General features: G+C 36.5%; 1 protein-coding gene and 1 long non-coding RNA gene across 2 annotated transcripts in view; one reads left to right on the forward strand and one right to left on the reverse strand.

Moving 5' to 3' along the window:
* rtn4rl1a (reticulon 4 receptor-like 1a) overlaps positions 1-18820 on the forward strand; it is a 229793-nt gene that overhangs the window by 60541 nt on the left and 150432 nt on the right. The gene's annotated exons all lie outside the window — the stretch shown is intronic.
* LOC141376432 (uncharacterized) overlaps positions 16316-18820 on the reverse strand; it is a 238186-nt gene continuing 235681 nt past the window's right edge. Inside the window, exons 5-6 of the long non-coding RNA XR_015501375.1 lie at positions 17380-17852; positions 16316-17240 (exon numbers count right to left, since the gene is read on the reverse strand). This is a non-coding gene — a long non-coding RNA (uncharacterized LOC141376432). The remainder of the gene's footprint in view (positions 17241-17379; positions 17853-18820) is intronic.

Below are 18820 nucleotides of genomic sequence, written 5' to 3' on the forward strand. Positions count from 1 at the left end.
AGGTACAAAGAAAGCCAATAAACTGAAGGTTTCTATCAGAGGCAGAGGATCATGGGAAGAGGGCAGAGACTGCAGATTTCTTTTACACAAATGACAAGAGCCGGCAATGAATGAGACCTGAAGAGGGAGTATTCCAGCTGCGGTTTGCACATATATGAATGATATATAGTGCACTGCTCGCTGTGAGATCTCAAACACCCTGATCACGCCTGCAGAGATCCTATAGGCCTGCTGTTCTGGAGACACAGGGGCAACCCCTGGGTTAAACCCAGTCCAGCCGCAATCCTCCAGCATTGAGGAGCAGAGCTGAACACACACACACACACACACACACACACACACACACACACACACACACACACACACACACACACACACACACACACACACACACACCTCTGGACAGAGGAGCAGTGATTCTATTCTGAAACATTTCTCATCTGACGTCACGGAATGGCAAATGCATAGCTCATGAATATTAATGAGGCATGCACAAATAATTTAGTTTGATCCTTCACTGTTTTTCGATAAACAGTGTTGTAGTACAGTAGTAAAGTATTGGTTCAATTGCAGTTAGTGGAAAAAGCTATAATATTATGGAGGATAGGGGGTAAATGGAAAAATCGCCATTCTTGAGATTGTCCTTAAAAAATAAACACAAGTTGAATAGTAAAAATTAAATCATATAAAATATGGTGTTTGATTTAAAATGGTAACACTTTAAAAATAAGGGTCCATTAGTTTATGTCTTTACTTATAATGATTTAATTATAATAATTTATCACAGTATTTATTTATCTCTATTTAACATCAATGTTAATAGAAATTACAAAGGTAATATAAATTATAATATAGATTTTATGAAAAAGTTGAAAATTAGTAAAATATTGAACTATGATTAATATATGGTCTACAAGATTGTTTATATTTAATGTTAGTAAATTTATTAACTAATGGAAGCCTATTTTAAAGTGTTATCGGTAAAATAAATGTACTATTTTGTCAAAATATACAAAACATTAAAAAATAAAACAAGAATAAAATAAAACACTGTTTTAGATGTTACAAATGCACTTAGTTTATTATTATTATTATTATTATTATTATTATTATTATTATTATTATTATTATTGTTGTTGCTTTTAAAAATCTTTTCCCAGCATGTTCTTACTGGTTGTACATAATTAAAGTCAACAACATTAGTTGTTATAGTCTCCATATTTATAATAATTTTTTTGTTATATTATTTAAACATTATTATTTTAGCAAAAAATGTTGTTGACATGTTTCTTCTTAAGTATTTTCCTCATCAAAACTGAAATATATCCAAGAATACTATTGTAAAACAAAATAAACAACACAAACTATGATATCAAAACAAAATAAAACAAAACTAACAACACAAAACATGACATCAAAGCAAAATAAAAACTAAACAAAAATAAAACACAAAACATGACATCATAACATAAACAAAACAAACAAAACAATACTAAAAAAACAAAATTAAAACAAAACACAACACAACACAAAAAACAAACAAAACAAAACAAACAACACAAAACATGACATCAAAACAAAACAAAATTAACACAAAACAATAAACAAACAAAACAAAAAACGACACAAAACATAACATCAAACCAAAAGCAAAACAAACAAAACAAAATTAAAACAAAACAAAACACAACAAAAAACAAAAAAACAAACAACACAAAACATGACATCAAAACAAAGCAAAATTAACACAAAACAATAAACAAACAAAACAAAAAACGACACAAAACATAACATCAAACCAAAAAATGCAAAACATGACATCAAAACTAAATAAAACAAAATTAAAACAAAACACAAAACTAAACACAACACACAATACAAAACATGACATTTAAACAAAACACAAAAAACAAAACAAACAACACTAAACATGACATCAAAATAAAACAAAATTAATACAATACAAAAAACTAAACAACACAAAACAAAAAGCACTAAACTAAACACAAAAAACAAAACAACACAAAACATTACATAATAAAATAAAACTAAATTAATGCAAAACACAACACAACACAGAAAACAAACATAAAACAACACAAAACAAACAACATAAAACTAAAAACTAAACACAAAAATAATACAAAACTAAAAACAAAACAAAACACGAAGCTAAAAACAAAATATAACACAAAACTTAACTAAAAACAAAACACAACATAAAACTAAACACAACGCAAAACACAACAAAAGTCAAAACAAAACAAAAAACTAAACTAAACAGCACAAGACAAAACAAAACAAAAAAAACTAAACTAAACACAAACCTAAATCAAAACAAAACAGTGGTCTTGCAAATGATCAAGTTTACCTCCAGAATAAAAAAAGGTTAAGCATTTATAGTAGGAGCCTTTGAGAATAAGTGTGTGTGATATTAGCCGTTCACCCTCTGAGAACCCTCTTTAGGTGCAGATGAGCCGGGAGTTTGAACAGCGGGTGAACTAATTACAGGTTTGCATTAAACGAGCCCCGCTGAGACTCTTTTACAGTCATTCCCACCCGTTCCCATTCACTTTCTCCTCTGTTTATGTCATTTACCTGCTTCTTCTTCACCCTCCTGCAGAATCATCAGCCTCTCTTCTCCCTCCCTCTCTCTTCTCTCTCCCAGAATAGAAAAGCCATTACTTACATTTAAAGCTCAAGTAATACATTGTGAAAATCGCAGGCAGGCAGATTTGGATTAACCTCGGCTTTCCGTACATCAAAAGAAAAATGCTGTCTCCCAGCGGTCGCGTTCAAGTTATGTGCCAGAAAGAAGCGGGAAAAAACATATTTCAGAGACACTATTTTTTTTTTTTTGCATTAAATTGCTTTTCCGGTTGATTCTGGAGAGTCAAGCTGCTTTTCATGGCTCAACCGAAGATGTGCAGTCACAGGCCAAAAGTTCAGCAACCTCATCAAAAGCATGAGTTGTTTTCTGAAACAGCACATTCAGTCTGAGTCACGCTCGCGCTGTATGTGTGTGTGTGTGGGAGAGCTCCAGTCACACTGAAGAGAGAAAAAGACAGACAATCACAAATACAGACATCTGTCCATCTGCAGGCTCCAGAACAGTGCTTATTTCTATTAAACAAGAGACGTTTATTCATAAACTAATTTCGAGAGGATCACGTGCTTATGATTGACCGCTGCTGGTCCCGCATTAGAGAACACATGATTCACCAATTGGATGATTCCTAACTCATTATAAATAACCAGTTCCTTAGCTCAGTCATATCCGGCTTGAAGAATCCCTCCTTCTACCCCTACTCCTCCTTTCTTTTCCTTGATAGGGCGGCATGGCGGCCCAGTGGTTGCTTCACAGCAAGTACTTCATTGGTCCAAGTTTCTAAAAGGCCAGTTCAGGTTTCTGTGTGGAATTTGCACATTTACACTGGGCTCACATGGGTTTCCCCTGAGTTCAGAATCAGAATCAGTTTTATTGCCAAGTGTGCTTCACACACACAAGGAGTTTGTTTTAGATAAGAAGCTTACAGTGTACATAAAGTGACAAGAGACAACACAAAATAAATATATAAAAAAGGTGATAAACATTTAACAGAGATGCAGTGAGTCAAGAAATCTGGATGTTGAATGGTATTTACAGATTTGTTATAAATATACAGGTTATTCGGTGCTGTGTACAAATGCGTATGGAGAAAGTATTGCATTGTATATTGATATAAGGTGCCGTGTTCAAGTGCGTATTGCACGTTTATTGCACAGTTGGGGGATTTTTAACTGTTCATGAGGTAGATGGCCTGAGGAAAAAAAAACTTTTCCTGTGTCTGGATGTTTTTGTGCTCGGTGCTCTGAAGCACCGACCAGACGGTAACAGTTGGAACAGGTAGTGTGCTGGGTGCGAGGCATCCAGAGTGATTTTGCCAGCCCTTTTACTCACTCTGGAAGAGTGCAGATCTTGAAGTGTAGGGAGGGTAGTGCCAGTGATTTGCTCAGCAGTCCGGACTATTCGCTGTAGTCTACCGAGTTTGGTTTTAGCAGCTGAGCCGAATCAGACGGTTATTGAAGTGCAGAGGATGCATTGGATAACAGCCGAGTAGAACTATACGAGCAGCTCCTGTGGCAGGTTGAACTTCCTCAGCTGACGAAGGAAGTACAGTCTCTGTTGGGCTTTCATCACAATAGAGTCTATGGGAATGTCCCACTTCAGATCCTGAGAGATGGTGGTGCCCAGGAACCTGAATGACTCTACTGCAGCCAGTTCTTCGGTTTCCTCCCAAAAAAACTAGTGACATAGGTGAACTGACCAAACTAAATTAGCACCATAGATAAGCTCTTAATCAGCTATATATATATATATATATATATATATATATATATATATATATATATATATATATATATATATATATTAGGGATGTAACGGTATTGTAAATACCGTCATACCGCAATATTAAATTTTTTCGATATTACCGAAGTCGCATGACTCGGTAAAACTATAGGTCTTCTGAGAAAATTTGCTCAGGCGAATGAAGCGAACGGGAGGTAGCTGAAACTTCATTTCCCATCAGCCCCGGCGTGGCCATAATCCTTTGCGGTCTGTTGTCGCTACAGATCCAGTAATGCGGAAATGGAGTGTGCTGCTAGTAGCGGAGATGAAAAAAAGATGGAAATGATCGAACCTAAAGCGGGTGTTGTCGCCGCGCGCGTGCTGAATAGCGGTGCTGTCGCGCGCGTTCTGATCAGCTGTGTTGTGGTGCTCGTATTGTAAAGCGCCGAGGGGGGGTTGAGCGCGCATACTCAAGAGAGGTGTTATCGAGCGCCTACTGAAGGGCTGGACTGGACGGAGGTTGTGTCGCGTCGCGGGGGCACTTTTGATCGTTTTGGAAGGGCATTTTCTATCCAAGACTAAAAAGGGCATGTGCACTGCACAGGTTGAGCCCAATGTGTGCACGTGCCTGCAAGTTGGGGAATACGACTAATAACAGTCATGGGGACTGCAGAAACACAGCACACTGTTCAGATTGATGCAGACATTGACTTGTACCGCAAAGAGATCTCTATCTCACTCATGGTTTGTCCTCTCAAGTGGGGGAAAGACAATGCACAACGTTACCCCACTGCTGTCAACATGGGCCAAGTCATATCTCTCTTGTCCCAGAATCCTCAGTCCCAAATGAGAGGGGTTTTTTCTGTTGCAGGGGACATTGTAAATACCCAGAGATACCAGCTTTTACCAGATTATAGTTATATGATAATTTTCCTTTAAACCCATCTCTATCTAAGTGAGTGATTAAATGTTAAATGTGATGAGTTTTTAACAATACTAAATTGAAACTTTATTTTTTTTACATGGTTTAATAATTTTTTGTTATTAAAATTGAAGTTCCTGTTTCAAAGCTAACAGATAGATGGCTAATTTGTATGTCATTGACACTTTTGGCACTTTTTTGGAGTATTTTCAAAAGTTTTTTTTTTCCTGTAAATGATTCAATAAATACCGTACCGTGACATTCATACCGAGGTATTACCGTACCGTGAAATTCTGATACCGTTACATCCCTAATATATATATATATATATATATCTCCATAGCAATCCCTAATTTGTCTTTAGCCATAAACAGCAGGGGAGTTCTCGAGATCTACCTGAGCTCAAACTCCCCTCTCACCCTGCAGACAGGAGGGAGCCCCTGCCACAGGGATCGTATGAGCTCAGGGCTCTCTCCCAGGACAGCATGCGAGACAGGCTTTATAATTAATCATCAGCTTAAGTGTGAACTTGAAAATAAAATTATTTTTATTATGTGAGGTTGTTTGGTGTAAATAACTTTTTTCCATAAAATTTGTATTAAAGGTGCAGTAGGTGATTGTCTTCAGAAACATTTTTTTTGTGCTGGTTAAAAGTCTCTTCACATTCCTATAGTAATGATTGAAGTAAATGATCAATGTATTTATATTGACTTTCACATTCTTAGTAAGGCATAAAACTAAAAAAATGTTCGTCCAATTAAAATTTGTCAGGCCGATAATTGCCATAATTCTGATAAGTATCCCAAAGTGTCTGTCAACAAACATAGATTTATACGTCTGCGCACCCGTTCACACAGATCTGTAGTTTGCGTGCGTTCACGTGCACACGAGAGAGTGACAGCGGTAAGAACAAATGCTGAATCAAAACTTTTTAAAATCCTGAATCAATATTGCAGTTAGTTTTGCTCGCTGGAGGAAGGATGACATCATGGCTAAAGTATTTCTTTTATACAGGTAATGTTCTGTTTTAAAACTATTTTAGTCACACAAAGCTTGTGTAGATTTTGTTGTTACGAATGGGTTATATGCACGGAAGTGTTGTTCAGCCACTGAAATATCATGGCGATAGCTTGATGTGACTATTTGCAGTTTCATAAGGGACAATGATAATGTAGATTTTTATTTTTATTTAAAAAAAATATAGGAGGTTGTTAAATAATAACATTAATGATAATAACGCCAACAACAACAACAATAATAGTAAAAAAATAAAAAGGATCATAGATACATAGATACAACAGAGATTTACATTGCAAATATTTTATTAATTAGATAATTAGATCTATCTGTCTATCTATCTATCTATCTATCTATCTATCTATCTATCTATCTATCTATCTATCTATCTATCTATCTATCTATCTATCTATCTATCTATCTATCTATCTATCTATCTATCTATTATCTAAATAAGCACATACACACACATTAAGAAATAAATTAATTGATTTTTAAAATTTAACAATACATTGACATAATTAGTAAGTAAATATAATAACATTAATGATAATTATAATACAAAAAAAAATAATAAAAAACAAAAACAAAGCCAGACTTCATTTTGGTAGTTTTTTTCTTACTTATACTTGTCAATTTAATATAAACTATGTTACTATGCAAAACACAGTGACAAACAGACACATACACAGTATAAATAAATTAGCATAAATTAATGTACATAATGTTAAGAAATAAATGATTAAAAATGTATTTAATAATAAAAAACAGATCGCTATTATTATTAAGTAGATATATTTATGTATGTATGTTTATGTAAATGAATATAAATTTGTTACTTTTTTATTAAAAGCATGCCTGGAGCTCGGTTATCAGTTTTACCTTGTACCGGTTAATAACAGTTATACCTTATATGTAGGCCCACACGGAATCTGGGCATGCAGATTTCCGCAGATTTTTAGCCCATCATTAATTCTGTTTATTTACTTGAGTAAATGTGTGTAAATCTATATCTATTTAGTTTTTAAATTAATTACAGTAATATTATTGACTAATGTGAAAATGTTCATCTGATTTATGTACAATGCAATTGGTACAGTAATATTTTCAGTCTTTTTGTAGATCTATTATATGAAAGACTTGCTTTGTTTACCAAATAAAGTGAATCTAATTGCATTTGCATTTTAAACATTATATAAAAGTTAAATAGATATTTTTTTTTATTTCACATATTAAGGTTTTAGTTATGATACTCCCAAAATAATTATGCAGAAATCCGCACATTGTTACCAAAATTCTCAGCAGAAATAACAAAAAATGTACGCAGATTCTGTCTGGCCCAATACGGTATATAAAATAAATACATAAATCTTTGATATATTTGTTTCCTTTTTGTTGTGCTTAAACAAACAGCAAAATAAGAGTAAAATGTTTTAAGTTATAGTTTTTGTATTTAAATAGTTTTGTATTATATAATTAGTATTTATTTTGGATATACTGTATATATAGCCTAAGGGGGCTAATAATATTGACCTTTAAATGCTTTAAAAAAACTGCTTTCATTCTAGCCAAAATAAAACAAATAAGACTTTCTCCATAAGAAGAAAAATATTATAGGAAATACTGTAAGAAATTCCTTGCTCTGTTAAACATCATTTGGGAAATATAAAAACATTCTAATAATTCTGACTTCAACTGTACATACACACACACATCAGATTTCATTCCAGATAATAAGTCACAAATCAATTAATTAACTTGCAATATTTCCACAAACCCTTCACGATTACCTCAGAAAACCCCTTGAGATGGTGAGGGTTGAACCTTTCGCCTGGAGAAACAAAGCGAGACAAAGTGCAGCACAGAAGCCTGGGATTTGCTGATGAGACGGGATGGTTTCCCGCTGACTGTGGGGAAAGAGGAGGGAAAACACAGTGTGGGAGTTACTGGATTATTTGCAGCATTAGAAATGTGCATATCCTCAACTTCATTACAAAGCATGTGGGCGTAAAGTGTGCCATCTTATCTGACCCACAATGCTGGAACACACTCCTGCAGCACTACCACTAGTGGACAAAGACTGAGCGCTTGCTTTTCTGCATATTAGGTCAATATTAGGCAGTTCATATTGTGCCAAGGCGGACTAACAAAGAAAATAGTAATAAAAACCATTTATAAAGTCATCATTATTCATTCATTCAGTTTCCTTTGGCTTAGTTATCAGGGGTTGCCACCGCAGAATGAACCGCCAATTATTCCAGCATATGTTTTATGCAGCGGATGCCCTTTCAGCTGCCATCCAGTACTGGGAAACACCCATACACTTTCACATGCACACACACACTCATCCACGTCTTGTGGTTGTAGCTTTTTTCGCAACTTCACAACACAATTTACTACCCATTCAACAGATCTAGCTTAAATGTATTCAATCAATTTTCGTGTTGTATTTGTTTCTGCCGAAACCCTCCTAATATTTTCTGTTTGTACACGAGAAATCAACCTGTCCTATATTATTAATTCCCAAATCTCAGAGGGAGCGCCTGTAATCTACATGATCTTCTTAGCTGGCTTCAGTGTGCGACAGCGATATCAAGGATGCGGGGCAGATCTGATGGCTCAAACTAGCGTCCTCGTGGGCTGCGAATCCCACAGCTGTCCTCAAATCCTATATTAATCAGCTCCTGAAATTCAGCAAATCCAGTTGAAGCGGTGCATTAGGCTCGTCCCGGAGCTGTCCTCGCCGCTGCTCATGGTGAAGGACTGACCTAATGAGAAGTGCGATATTTCACAGCTCCTTCTACCGAGATAGAGGAGACCTGTTGCGAGAAGCTGTCGGCGGTGCTGAAGGTTAGAAGGCTGTGCTGTTATTGGGATCATTTTACAAACTCGAAGGGGTTATATATGCAAGAATTCTCCTGTATTAATCAGTTTCCTTAAAAACAGCCATTAGTGATGCTTGAAAATACCTTCCCTGACTCAAAAAAAATAAAGAAACAAATAAATTTTCGGGTGTTCAAACTGCTTATTTAAAAAAATTAGCTGAATCAACACAATTTTTTAGGGCGACAACTTATTTGTTTTATATTCAATCCAAGGTCCCTTTAAGGCAAGTCCTTTCATGCGACAGCATTCAGAAAAAAATAGCTTTAAAGGGCTAATAATACTGCCCTTTAAAAAAAAAGAACTGCTTTTATTCTAGCGAAATAAAACAAAAAAAACTTTCTCTAGAAGAAAAAATATTAAAGTAAATACTGTGAAAATTTTCTTGCTCTGTTAAACATCATTTGGGAAATATTTGATAAACAAAAAAATTAAAGCTAGTAATTTTGACTTCAACTGTACATTTTTAGAACTGTATTATTATGATCATCTTGCTGTGAACATGTTTTGATCTTTTTATGGCATAACGTGAAAAAGTGGCACAAAAAAAAAAAATCACTCCTGACTGCATCCTGCGACTGAACCACATAAGGATCCCGATGTGCAAATCCTCAACCACACAGACGCCGATGAGGCTATTAGGGAGCGAGATCACACTAGTTAGGCAGCGTATCGAGCGACTCTTCAGGGAGCAGCAGGACGAGGGAGTTTTCCTGCAGTGACAGACACGCTGAACCGGGACGAACCGGGGTCAGCAGAGCCGTATCGACAGACACATTACACAACACAAACAAACCAGAAGAAGCCATTATGACGAACACGGATTCCAGGAAAAAGGAAAGCTAGAGGAACCGTCTCTGTAATAACAGGGTGGAGGAATAAAATAGAAAACAACCAGCAAAAGAAAGGAGGAGATAACAATTTCAGAAATAGAGGACGAGGAGAAGAGAGTGGAGATATGGCCATTTAAAGCTAATGTACTTCTGTAATATACTACATATACACAAGACAGACAGACAGACAGACAGACAGACAGACAGACAGACAGACAGACAGACAGACAGACAGACAGACAGACAGACAGACAGACAGACAGACAGACAGACAGACAGACAGACAGACAGATAGATAGATAGATAGATAGATAGATAGATAGATAGATAGATAGATAGACAACTATAGCTGTTTAAATGATGGATGGATAGAATCCTAGAATAGAAAATAGATAGATGGATGGATGAATGGATGGATGGATGGAAGAAAGGATAGAATCCTTCTATGGAGGATGGATAGACGGATGGATGGACAGAATCCTACTATGGCAGATAGATGGATGGACAGATTGATAGAATCCAACTATAGCTGTTAAAATGAGGAATGGATGGAAATATGGATGGAATCATACTATAGCAGATGGATGGATGGATGGAGAGAATCCTACTATGGCGGATAAATGGATGGATGGATTGATGAATGGATAGAATCTTACAATAGCAGATGGTTGGATGGATGGATGGATGGATAGAATCCTACTATAGCTGTTTAAATAATGGATGGATGGATTGAAGGATAAATAGAATCCTACCATGGCGGATTGATGGATGGACGAATAGATAGGATTCTATCCATCCATCCATCAGCCATAGTAAGATTCTATCTAACCTGTTTAAATGATGGATGGATGGAATCCTACTATGGCGGATGGATGAATGGATGGATGGATGGATGGATGGAAACAATCCTACTATAGCTATTTAAATAATGGATGGATGGATTGAAGGATGAATAGAATCCTACTATGGCGGATAGATGGGCGGATAGATGGATGGACCGTCGGATAGATAGAATCTTACTATGGCAGATAGATGAATGGATAGAATCCTATTTAACCTGTTTAAATGATGGATGGACGGATGGTTGAAATCCTACTATGGCAGATAGATGGATGGATGGATGGATGGATGAATAGAATCCTACTATAGCTATACAAATGACGAATGGATGGACAAACAGGTCGATAGAATCCTACTTCAGCAGATGGATGGATGGATGTAATCCTATAGTTGTTTATATAATAAATGGGTGGATGGAATACTGCTATAGCTGTTTGCTGTTTAAATGATGGATGGATGGATGTATGAAATACTATAGCTGTTTAAATGATAGATAGATAGATAGATAGATAGATAGATAGATAGATAGATAGATAGATAGATAGATAGATAGATAGATATTTAAATATATTTAAATGCTAAATCAAATAAGAAAACTCTTCAAATATATGTTAGACCGTTTTCTATCAAAAATCTTTTATTTAACAGTCCTTAAATCACCTTTTCCTTCTGAATGTGCATAAAGAATATAGAGTATCCAGAGACTCTGACCCTTTGAAAATGTTTCTGCCATGTGCCATTTTATATCCCGAACACCTTTGTGCTGGATGTGTTAAGGTAATTAAGGTTAGCCTGACTCTCCATCCCTAATTCATATGTGAAATGCAATTATAAGTTGCCTTTAGCTGCGCCGGGGCGTCTGCTGGCATTTAAACATCTGCTGTGAGAGGCAGGTGAGACTGTGAGGTGAAGGACCGGACAGGTGCATTTAGCTTTCAGCTGAGGTCTGCTAAAACCAGCCTCTTCTGCTCACGGCATGACCTACTTCTGTCCATTTCTGAGGAAAGCAAAATATGAAGGTTGCGGAAAGAAAATAAGGAAGAACTTTTCTCTTAAAAGCCATTAGATCTAGACACGTACTACGAATGTCTGTTTCTTTCACAAGATACATTAAAAGATCATTGTAAACTTGTATTTCGAAGTTTGTATCTCTAAATTGTGAAAACAAAAAGTGAGAAATGGGATATACAAGCTCAGAAATGTCAGATTTAAACTCTGTCGGAAGGCACAGGATGTCAACATGACGTCAGATTGACGTTGTACCCCAACACAGTGAGATGCTGCATTTTGATTGGAAGGTAAAATCAGGTTGACGTCAGAACTTAACAACAATCAATGTCCACCATCAGACATTACTTTCCAACACAACCTAAAAGCAGCAAAATATTATCGTCTAATGATCTTACAGCTTGACAATGTCATATCACTATGAAGTCTATCAGACGTTGGATTTTGGTTGTCATACCTGAGGAACAAATGTCAGTATTTGACATCAATATGACGTTGGTTTAAGACAGGGGTCGCCAAACTTGTTCCTGGAGGGCAGGTGTCCTGCAGATTTTAGCTCCAACCCTAATCAAACACACCTGGACAAGCTAATCAAGGTCTTACTAGGTATACTTGAAACATCCAGGCAGTTGTGTTGAGGCAAGTTGGAGCCAAAACTTGCAGGGACACCGGCCCTCCAGGACCGAGATTGGTGACCCCTGGTTTAAGATGTTGGATTTTGGTAGAGGTGAGAACCTACACTAGTCTCTTGGTTCGGTTCGGTTCGGTTACGATTATCATGCCATGTGGTTCAATTCGATATCTCAGTGCTCTAAGGTGCATTGACGATTCTTTCCATACACAATTTTATATTTTACTTCACAGCACAAGAATTCTTGTATTAAAATGTACAAATTTATTTATTATTTGAACTGTACCTTTAAAAACTCATGCACATGCACAGAACAACATGAGCATTTATAGAAAATATACAAAAGTAAATATCTCGCTCGCTACACCTCTATGATTGGTCATGCGCTCACCAGAAAACGATGCAATTGGCTCTAACGCTCTGGTGCTGTTCCCCGATGAGTGAGACTGATATACGGCAGTGGCGATCACAGCTGATCCATAATAGACATGGTGGAGAAAGCTCGGTCTGCAGACACGCTCATGTCTGAATCCGCAAGTATCGCTAAAACAGCCGAGAGGAGAGGAAGAGTCACACCAGCAGGTCAAAAGGCCACAGTGAAAGAGTGTGTGTGAGAGAGAAATGGAGTTTACTTTCATTTTCTCAATCGCAGTGAAATAGGGGCTTCTGCTGTACTTCTGTTTTGATGAAAGACACAGACACATTGTGCAGAGTTTCTGCATTTTAAGCAGTGTTTTAATTGCTCACGCTCGCCTCCCTTGCCATAGTAAGCTACGCGACATATCGCTTACGAGATAAATGACGTCATAACCTGTTGGAATCTATTACTGAACCGACACCGAATTGTACACGTCTGCATCGCGGTGCACAGAAGAAACTATTAATTTTGACATGCCTTGATTTTGGCCAATTTCCAACACAACCTAAAATCAACAAAATAATAACGTTGTTTTACGTTGTTTTTAGACATCAAAATAACATTGTCCTTAGATGCTGGCGACCCAAATCTAACCTAATATTAATATCTTATTACGTTGTGAGTCTGCTGGGCTGTATTGCAAGAAAATCAAGAAAAAAAGTCAAGAGATTCAAGATATGTTTTCAGAAATATTTAAAAGAACTGCTATCAGAATACTGAGAGGTAAACTCAAGTTTAAAAGTTTTAAACTGAAAATAACTGATTGTTTTGTATTGTAAGTTGGCAACTCCGAATCATGAGCTGTAAATTCAGAATTGTAAGAATTGTAGGTACAAATGTTGCTGTTATGAGGGGAAAAAAAGAAATAATGAGATGTTACCCCACAGTTAAAAATTAGTAATAATAATACTAAAGAAAACGTAAGAACTGCACTATTAAACTAAGAGCTGTATTTTTCTTTGTAACTTTGCCATTTCAAATTTGAAAGTTGATTTGTGAGACAAATTACAATTATGCACTGTCAAAAAAATTGCAGTAAATTAACAGTTTACCCTTTTTTGTGGTGCCATGTTTAGTATTTAACTTATTTATGTATTTTGTAGTGCATTATGGAACCTTGATTTATCATCAATCAACTTTGATGTTGAAAAGTTTGACATTTTTCATGGACATTTATAATAGTTTGAAATGATATTGTCTGGATTGGAGCTTCTTGGTGTAAATTACAGTACAGAAACATGGTAATAAACTGTCAGTTCTTTCCCTGTGACTTTACAGACTTATTTACTATTTACACTCACTGACCACTTTATTAGGTACAGCTTACTAGTATCAGGTTGGACCCTCTTTTGCCTTCAAAACTGCCTTAATCCTTCATGGCATAGATTCAACAAGGTATTGGAAATACTTCTCAGAGATTTGTCCATATTGACATGATAGCATCACGCAGTTGCTGCAGATTTGTCGGTCCATGATATGAATCTTTCATTCCACCACATCCGAAAGGTGCTCTATTGGATGGAGATATGGTGACTGTGGGTGCCATTTGAGTACAGTGAACTCATCAACATGTTCAAGAAACCAGGCTGAGATGATTCGCACTTTATGACATGGCACGTTATTTTCCTGGCCAGTGAGTGTAAATGTGACCTGATCCAGCAAAATGAGTCATTGTTACCTACATTTCCAAATGATTATTTTTGATTGTCTGTTCTGTGAAATTAGCTAAAATGAAAATTAATTTTTTCATTTTTTTTCACGTCATCGGCCTGTATCTGAAAATGTAACTTTTGACTCGTTGCACTGATAGAGCAAATATCAAGGAGCCCTTATGCAATTCATAACTGCAAAAAAAAAAAAAAAAAACTCAGAAAACATCACTGTTTGTTATCAAATTGTATTTTTTTCATGAATAAAACCAAAATTTTGAAAATCCTGTCCTTGTAATTTAGCGAAAGGTGAATTAATTGAGGTTCACACAGGTGAGTGGGCTTGACAAACCACCTGTAGAAACACTCTGCCCTCTAAAAAACAAACAAAAACACCCCCACCCCTAACTCTAGCACTTCATTCTCCAAGCACTGGCAGTTCCTTGTATAATTAACTCTTCTTGTGTGTATTGCCTCTTCTTATTGAATCGCTGAATGCCTCTACAATTGTAAGTCGCTTTAGAAAAAAGCATCTGCTAAATGAATAAATGTAAATGTAGAAACTAAGTCACAGTTTTGTGAATAAAACTCACAGCTGTGAAATGTAAACTCGCAATCGCAGGAAAAAAGTCGGAAATGTGAGATAAACAATCACCAGTGACCACCAAGAACATCCCGTGCTTGTGTGCTGCATAATCTGCACACTTTTGAAGCTCTAGCAATGGATTATGGGAGCAGCCAGTGCATTTCTGAAAGGACGTCACATGCCGCTCGCATGGAGTCTGTTTCTCTCAAACAGATGTTTGTTTAATAAGGGCTTAGCGTCTGTAAACATGTCGTCTGGCTGTATAGTACGTCTATTGAGTCGCTTGCATTCAAACTGATGCATGCACTGCTTATGCTGCTGTGTGTTTATCTCATCCTAATGTGGCTATTGCAATAAGAACAGCAAAAAGAGAGAGAGTTATGCGCTTAGAGAGGAAGATAACAGAAGAACTGGACAACAGAGGGATAACTCTGTAGCATAATATGGGCAGTATCTCATTCTGCAAAGCTTGTTTAACAAGCCAAAGCCTCCAAACGAGTTCTTGACATAATTGAAGCTTGTTTCAATTTTTGGGACTCGGCATGTGTGTGTGTGCTGTGGAAAACACATTCAAATGAAAAAAGCCTCTCAAGCAAGTCAACAATTGATGAAGGTGCATTATTATAAGAGGAATAAACAAAAGCTCTTAAAGGGATAGTTCACTCAAAAGTGAAAAGAACAAATGTGTAATAATGATTTGCTCCGTTCAGTGGAACAAAAGAAGCATTATTCCAATCCAATTGGAGTCTTTATGGCAATTTTATATGCTGATTAAATATGCTAAACTAAACAGAGAACACTGGGGGAAATTAAGTGAAATTTGGTGTAATGCTAGAGTGTTTTGTTTTTTTAATAGACACAAACACACAAATAGTCAGAAAATTGGTGTATATTGAGATGCATTATTTTAGTTTGATATAAATCTCTTAGTTTTCTTAAAAAACTATGCAAAATAAAAATGTGTAGATGCAAATTTCACTCAGAAATTGCTAGTAATTTAGTAGTAAGCATTTAAATAATTACAGAAACAAAGTTCTTGGAGTGATGGACATACATGTTTTTTGTAAACTGTAATCTTTGTGTTATTCAGGTTTTTTTATTTTTTTATTCTGGAAACGTATTGCTATTACACATAATAACAATCTAGTAACACAAATAAGATGTTTCAAGAAACTCACTTCAAAAAAAGCAAGTAAACTTGAATTTTAATTTGAATTTATTGAATGGGATAGCCCCTTGAGATGAATCATCTCATTTTCGAGGGGGTCCCTAAAAAGTTCACAAATCAAACAGAGTACAACACATCATAAAGTACATACACTTGACAAGACAAACAAACAAACAATCAAACAAGCAGCACACTCCACCTGAAACACTTCCCATAATACGAAGCCTAAATAAGCAGCAACATATAATCAAAAGTACAAACAATCTGATATGCAAATAAATAATAAACATTTAATTTGGAGCCAAATTTAATAACATCCGCAAGTTGTTTCCAGAAGAGAAAATAAATAAGCCCTGAAAAGACGAAGTGATTTAATTGATTTAAAAAAAGAAGGGAGATTGTTCCAGTCGGAAGGTGCTTTGTATTGAAAGGACCTGCGGCCACTTTCTGTAGAAATTCTGGGAACCAAAAAATAATTCTGTTGCACATGACGAAGCGAATATGATGATGTAAATGGAACAAAAAACTGCTTTAAATAAGAAGGGAGATTAAAGTAAACACATTTTAAAAGAAACAAATACCAATGATACTGTCTGCGGAACTTAGGTTGAAGCAAACCAAGTGTTTCATATAATATACAATGATGGGTTACTTATAACTTCAGTAAGTTGACTTTACCCAAGAAAGTGTGTAAACGCGGACATGGAACTGATAATTTAACTTAAATTTTATATTCATGCACATACTTCATTTACCTAATCAGTTTATTATTCAAATTGTTTACTCACATTTTTACACTCTCAGAAATCAGGGTACGAGAGCTGTCACTGGGGTGGTACCTTTCGAAAAGGTACACATTTTAATCTAAAGGGTTCATATTAATGCCTCAAGGGTACATGTTGGTGGTACAAGTGCACCTTTTAACATTTTTAGGTACAAATACATTCACCGGCCACTTTATTAGGTACACCTTACTAATACTGTGTTGGACCCCGTTGTAAATTTCCCGTTCCATCATATCCCGTTACACCAAAGTTGCGTTAACAAACAGTTGGACGGGTGTACCTAATAAAGTAGCCGGTGAGTGTATATGCCAAGTACCAATATGGACCCTTTAAGTACAAATGTGTATAGTTTGAAAAGGTATCACCCCAGTAACAGCTCTCGCACCTATTTTTCTGAGAGTGTAAAGTCCACTAACCGCTTTTTACAATACATAGCTGTTTATGTCTATAGAACAGTAGTCAGTAGGCTCCAAAAAGTGCTGTCTTCCTCAGAAAGAACTGCATACATAATGAAAATGTTCATTTTTGCCTGAACTCTCCCTGAAGGCTCAGTGAAGGGTCAGTGTCCTTGAACGCTGCAATGTTTTGACCCGCACACAACATTAGACATCTCAGAGGTGACTGCAGACATGCATCCCTACGTTTATCCTCTAAAGAGAGCTCGTTATGCATCATCTCCTGTTCCCCGTCTAATCTGGGCCACTGCAGCGTCTCGTATTCCAGCTTCAGCGGAAGAGTCTTCGCTAACCGCTCCTGCCCAACGATGGCTGCGATCCAGAGCTCTGACAGGAGCAGAAATTAGTAGATTAAATACTGCATGAGTTTGACAGAACCTGCTGCACCGTTTCATCCCGCTTCCACATGAAATAAACAAGCTGTACTTCTGAGTTGGCTCTTGAGAGCGCCGTTCAATAAATGAATAAATTAAATCGTTCGCATCCAAATAAATGCGTTTGGAAATGCATGAAATTACTCATGGGTTTTGCTGCAGAGGAAATGACAACACGGCTCCTTCTGTTCGCCACCGAGCGAATAGAGGCAGACAGTGACCCACTTAAAGTACACTGAAGCCAGATTTGCATATAGAGTCCAAAATTAACAATCACCTTGTGCCAGTAGCGAGTAAGAAAGTTGGAGATGGTCAATACGATAACACTTCAGTATAGGGACCGTTTCTCATTGTTAACAAGTTGCTTATGTCCTGCCTTTATTGAGATATTGGCTGTTTGTTTGTACTTATAATGTACATATTCTGCATGACAGGGGTACACAATGGCTCAGTGCCTAGCTGGTTAAAGTGCCGGCTGGGTCAGTTGGCATTTCTGTATGGAGTTTGCATGTTCTCCCCGTGTTGGTGTGTGTTTCCTTTAGGTGCTCCGGTGTCCCTCACAGTCCAAAGACATACGTTCTAAGTTAATTGACACTAAATTGGCCGTAGTGGATGTGTATGATTGAGTGTGTACGGATGCTTCCCAGTACTGGGTTGCAGCTGGAAGGGCATCCACCGTGTAAGACATGTGCTGGATAGGTTGGCGATTTTTTCTGCTTTGGTGACCCCGATGAACAAAAGGACTAAACTAAAGGAAAATGAATGAGTTAACATTCTGCATGATCTTATTCTACATCTCTAACCCTATCCAATATCTAAACCCAACTACTGTACCTTACTAACTATTAATATGCAGAATATTAAGAGTTTGAGTTAAAAAAAAAACATAATACTTTGATACATTTACACAGATGGCATTTT

This window comes from Danio rerio, chromosome 10 (assembly GCF_052040795.2).
Source record: "Danio rerio strain M-AB ecotype USA chromosome 10, GRCz13ab, whole genome shotgun sequence".
Classification (NCBI taxonomy): Eukaryota; Metazoa; Chordata; class Actinopteri; order Cypriniformes; family Danionidae; genus Danio; species Danio rerio.